Below are 6,471 nucleotides of genomic sequence, written 5' to 3'. Positions count from 1 at the left end.
GCCATAAGGGTAGTGTCATCTGCATATCTGAGGTTATTGATATTTCTCCCAGCAATCTTGATTCCAGCTTGTACTTCTTCCAGCCCAGCGTTCCTCATGATGTACTCTGCATATAAGTTAAATAAGCAAGGTGACAATATACAACCTTGACGTACACCTTTTCCTATTTGGAACCAGTCTGTTGTTCCATGTACAGTTCTAACTGTTGCTTCCTGACCTGCATACAGGTTTCTCAAGAGGCAGGTCAGGTGGTCTGGGATTCCCATCTCTTTCAGAATGTTCCACAGTTTATTGTGATCGACACAGTCAAAGGCTTTGGCATAGTCAACCACAAACCTACTCTCTTCTCATTTGACATCTGAAATCAGTTTGGAAACCTGGACTGACAGACCAATTGATGGATGACAGATGGGTTGTAGGATTAGGTGTCCCAGAGAAAATTTCTCATTTTGCATTTAAGTATTTCTATAATTAAGATAATTCACGTAAGCCAGAAAGAAAAACACCAATACAGTATACTAACACATATATATGGAATTTAGAAAGATGCAAATGATAACCCTGTATACGAGACAGCAAAAGAGACACAGAGGTATAGAACAGTCTTTGGGACTCTATGGGAGAGGGTGAGGGTGGGATGATTTGGGAGAATGGCATTGAAACACGTATGTTGTCATATGTGAAACGAATCACTAGTTCAGGGTCAATGCATGTTATAGGATGCTCGGGGCTGGCATGCGGGGATGACCCAGAGGGAGGATAAAGGGAGGAGGGAGGTGGGAGGGGGGTTCAGGAGGGGGAACTTATGTAAACCCGGGGCGAATTCATATCAATGTATGGCAAAACCAACCAATATAATATTGTAAAATAAAAAAAATTAAAAAATAAAAAAAATAAAAAAAAGATAATTCACATGTAGACTTCCAGTTTTTAATGTCTCTTGATATTGTGTATTTGCTATTTGTAATGTGCTGCAGTTCACGGAGTCACAAAGAGTCAGGCATGACTTAGCAAGTGAACAACAACAAATATAGATTAAACACACCCAGTTCTTCCTTTGTATTTCCTCTCCCTCAAATCCTGCCACTCCTTGAAAACAGCAATGGCATACACGTCCCCAGGTAACTAGTGGAGGACTTTTCAATTTGTAAGTTGACCAAAGTTGCCAAATTTGGCAATTTATAAGTTGACAAAGTTCCTGACTGGCCCTGTTCAAGGTTCTTCTCCCTGGAAATGCCCCTGAGCATTTGTGAGTCATCGGACTCAGGACCCCCAGGGTGCCCAGCCCTGTGGACAGCCTGAAGTGAGGTCGCTCAGTCGTGTCCGACTCTTTGCGACTCCATGGACTATAGTCCACCAGGCTCCTCGGTCCAAGGGATTTTCCAGGCATGGAAACTGGAGTGGGTTGCCATTTCCTTCTCCAGGGGATCTTCCCAACCCAGGGATCGAATCCAGGTCTCCCACATTGTAGGCAGACGCTTTACCATCTGAGCTACCTATATTCCAGCACTAGCCTTTCCAGGTCCTCCAGTCTTCCCCTTTGGCAAATGGGGATTCCAAAAGACTGAAATCCTAAATCATGCCTGCTCTGCAGATTACCCAGCCCAGGGCTTCTAGTCACCACTGAAGATTTCAGGCCCTCCAGTTACAGGAATGGGCTTTCCCACTGGTGCAGTGGTAAAGAACTGGCAGGATCCCCTGGGAAGGAAATGGCAACCCACTCCAGTATTCTTATGTGGGAAACCCCATGGACGGAGGAGCCTGGTGGCTTATAGTCCTCAGAGTTGCAAATAGACATGACTAAACCCACAGGCACACACAGTTACAGGAATAGACTGCCCTGGGCTTGCCCCCAGGGGGCTTTGGGACTGAAAAGATTTGATGTTTAAGGGAAACAGAGCAGCCTCCCTCTATGGAAGAACCTTGGAAGACACCCTGCCCATTTTTAGTGGATAATGTAATACATAGCTTGTTGTTTAGTTGCTAAGTCATTTCCAACTCTTTCGCAACTCCATGGGCTGTAGCCCTCCAGGCTCCTCTGTCCATGGGATTCTCCAGGCAAGAATACTGGAGTGGGTTACCATTCCCTTCTCCATCCAATGAAAATTAGTATGCTATAAATAAATCCAGAACAAATTACACAAATTGATGGATAGAATTTACATAATGTTAAAACAATTTATCCCACATTTTGAGATAATGAAAAAGATGAAAAAGAATGATGGTGAACGAAAACTTTATCCTGACATAATCTTCTCCATAGACATTCTTCATTCTAGTTGTAATTAGGGCTAAATATCATTTCAAAATATTATAATTCAAGGAGTTCCCTGGCAGTCCAGTGTTTAAAACTCTGCATTTCTACTGCAGGGGGCACAGGTGTGAACCCTGATCAGGGATCTCACATGCTAAGTGGCATGGCCACACACATATACACAAATTATGATTTATTTTTGTTAAAGTTACTTTAAGCCCACAAAGCAATAAAGTTTAAATTCTTTTCGGCAATAAAAGGAAGCATCATGTACCTTATATTTCCTGAATATAGAACTTCTTTTAAAAATGGAGAAGACTATTCGTTTCTGAGATTCCCATACTTTATGCAGAGATTATCAACCAGGAAGAAGTTTATTTCTTTTTTTTCTTTTTTAGTTTATTTCTATTTTATAGTGTTTTTAACACTTTTTCTTTCAAAATAAATTTTGCCATTCTATTTTGATACACATTTGATGTATGGTTGTGTCAGCTGGACTATAAATGTACATCACACGTATGGATGTGAGAGTTGGACTATAAAGAAAGCTGAGTGATGAAGAATTGATTCTTTTGAACTGTGGTGTTGGAGAAGGCTCTTGAGAGTCCCTTGGACTGCAAGGAGATCCAGCCAGTCCATCCTAAAGGAAATCAGTCCTGAATATTCATTGGAAGGACTGACGCTAAAGCTGAAACTCCAATACTTTGGCCACCTCATGGGAAGCACTGACTCATCGGAAAAGACCCTGATGCTGGGAAAGAATGAAGACAGGAGGAGAAGGGGATGACAGAGGATGAGATCGTTGAATAGCATCACCAACTCGACGGAATGAGTTTGAGTAAGTTGTCAGGAGTTAGTGATCGACAGGGAAGCCTGGTGCGAAGTCCACAGGGTTGCAAACAGTGGGAAACAACTGAGTGACTGAACTGAACTGATTTTGATACAGTCAATCAACAAAAAGTGCATGATATACTTGAGTTACATGTCTCTACGGAAAGAACTCAATATATGAGTTTGTTCTCCTTGGTTTTGGATCTAGTCCATAAAGTAGCAGCATAAGGCATTCTGAAAATACATAGAACTACCGGGTCGCGGAGAGTCGGACACGACTGAGTGACTGAACTGAACTGAACTGAACCAGGTCTTAGTTGCTGTATGTAGGATCTAGTTCCCTAATCGGAGTTCTAACGCAGGCCCCCTGCATTGGGAGTGCCTGGAGTCTTAGCCACTGGACCACTAGAGAAGTCCCAGTATTTGTGATTTTATCTCTGTAATACTGTGAATGGTAGTTTCTTGAGACCCCAATCTGCCTTGTCCTCCGAGCGTACAAACCAAGCTATGACTTTACGGCCATAACCCTGTGAGCCTATCTACTGCAGACCCCACAGAGTCTCAAACATCTGTCCACTTTGATAGCACTGTTCATTGCAGCTGCCAACTTCTCAAGTCCTAGAAGAGCACCCTGAGGGCCCATTAAGAGCTCCATCAATATCACAGATACCACTTTGAGCCTTGTTGTTTTCCCGAGGTTCACATGTCCCTTTTTATACATTTTTTCCTGTAATAAATTAACAGATAATATTTATCATCAAATATCGACTCAGATAGGAAAAGGAATGTAAGCAAAGAGATTATCTCCTAAGAAGGTCTCTGAATTCCATCAATCAGGTTCATAGCTGTAGAAAGGGTTCCATGTTTCCAACAGTAAAATGACAACTGTGTTCTATGGGTTTCCATTATTCTCAGGAAGAGCACCATTTTGCCTGCCATCTGCATTCTAATCATTCCTATTAATGAACCACTTTGTGATTTTACCAAGTCACCGAGCTACTCAGTTTTACCCATTGCTATGCTGCAGGGACTGTGAAGATAGATTACATAATAGAATATCCATAGTTCTGGCTCCCTTTTGCCTTCATTGACAGGTTAAGAAAAAAGAAATAGCTTTAATAAGTATTATACAGAAGGCAAGTTGTTTCATTTTACTTAATTCTCACAACACCCTACAACATAATTATTACCTTATTTTATGGATAAGCCTGTTAAACCTTAAAGATTAAGTGGCCTGCCCAGGATTATACAGTGGGGACATGGTGCACAAATGTAAGTTTAGCCAACTCCAAAATATAGTCTATGCTTTGTGTTCCAACACTGTTTGGCCAACAATTATGTTAGCTAAAAGTTTTAATACTTTCTATGGAGTGGTTTGTCTTCTACTTTAATTCTTAGTCCATTTTAAAAAAATTCTATTGCTCTAAGCTAATCTAAATTATCTTTAGAAATCTGAGGTGTACTTTTAAACACAAGAGAGCTTAAGGTAATTACTAATAGGAAGATGTTATGAATTGACTGTATTTTCCAAACCAAAAAGTGATATAGGTAATGTGATCAATATGACCAAAACTTTGTAGAAGAAAGCTTGGATTAATTAAAAAAGGTCCAAAGCATTCCAGTTAGTGTAGGCATTACTTGACATGCATGCATTTTGGAATTAGTGCTAGAAAAGAGTTTTTGTTTTTAACTTTTCTCTGCTACTCTTCCAGTTCAAAGAACAGAGTAGTTAATTTGAATTATTCAACTAGTGAAAACACTGGCATCACACCAGTTCCTGATGTCTTGCTTTACTACTTGGTTTTAAAATAATGTTCAAATCCATACGGACTGAGAAATATATTTTCAACTAGCAGGCAAAGAAAGGCTGCCTAATTATAGGCCTTAGCCTCCTGATCTTTTCAAATGATCATTGTTCTGACTTAATTAACATGAACTAAAACAGTCCTGAAACAACAGGGCACACTCCCATTAGGATAAATTACTCAGACCTACTCACCGCAGCCAAGCATTCCCCAGAGAAAAATCTGTCACTGCTTTTTCCACCTGCACTACATCTCTTTTCAAAGGACTCTGCTGCAGCTGGGAGCCCCCTCTGAGGAGACATCTGCTCTGTATTGAAATCTTAACGTTTGGAAGAGATGTGGACCATGAACAAAGGGTGGAGAAAAACCCATGGTCGATAGAGCCATGACCTAGTGGCTTAGTAGCCTGCTTGCCTACAATACAGTTTTATTCTGGTCCCCCATTTTCCACGTGAGTATTTAAAAGTTTGCTGTTGCTGGCCCCAAAAGGGGGAAGAATGGGCTTTCAGTTCAGTTCAGTCGCTCAGTCGTGTCCGACTCTCCACGACCCAATGAATCACAGCACACCAGGCCTCCCTATCCATCACCAACTCCCGGAGTTCACTCAAACTCATGTCCACAGAGTCGGTGATGCCATCCAGCCATCTCATTCTCTGCCGTCCCCTTCTCCTCCCGCCCCAACCTTTCCCAGCATCAGAGTCTTTTCCAGTGAGTCAACTCGTCGCATGAGGTGGCCAAAGTATTGCAGCTTCAGCTTTAGCATCAGTCCTTCCAATGAACACCCAGGATCGATCTCCCTTAGAATGGACTGGTTGGATCTCCTTGCGGTACAAGGGACTCTAAAGAGTCTTCTCCAACACCACAGTTCAAAAGCATCAATTCTTCGTAGTCAATAGAAAAACACTATTTCCTTAAGAGGGTTCATAAGCTGAGCATCACTGGTTCATTAAGAGCCTGGGTTTTGGAGTCAGGCCAACCTTGTTTTGACCCTTAAGAGGCAATTGCTGCACCACCTTCTTCTTCCTTCAGCCTTGATTTCCTTATCTGTCAGGTGGTAAACTCAGTGCTGCCATGTCATAGGCTTCATGATCTACAGATGTTCACCATTTTGACCCACGTGAGTCAATAAATAAAAGATTATTCTCAGGACTTCCCTGGTGGTCCAGTGGTTAAGAATCCGTCTTGCAGTGCAGGAGACACAGATTTGATTCCCTGGTCAAGGAATTAAGAGCCCACATGCCACAGAGCAACTCAGCCTGCACACAACTGAGACCTGACACAGCCAAGTAAACAAATAATTATTTAAAAAGCAAGCAAGAAAAGATTATTCTCCACAAGCTTGCATTAGTTTTGTGACAATGTCTGCAAAGGATCTATGGTTATCTCTTCATCAGGAATGAAATCACGTTTAAACCTAGGGCAATATACATACATTTATTTATTAGCCTATTGCAATTTTTAGACATTCTTCACATGGTAATAACATTTCTCTTGAAAGTCCCTTGGATAGCAAGGAGATCAAACCAGTCAATCCTAAGGAAATCAACCCTAAATATTCACAGGAAGGACTGATGCTGAAGC

The sequence above is a fragment of the Moschus berezovskii genome, chromosome 16, assembly GCF_049115385.1.
Source record: "Moschus berezovskii isolate FMDL1 chromosome 16, NW_MosBer_1.0, whole genome shotgun sequence".
Classification (NCBI taxonomy): Eukaryota; Metazoa; Chordata; class Mammalia; order Artiodactyla; family Moschidae; genus Moschus; species Moschus berezovskii.
The sequence above is the reverse complement of the archived record's forward strand: the minus strand, read 5'-3'. Positions refer to the sequence as shown.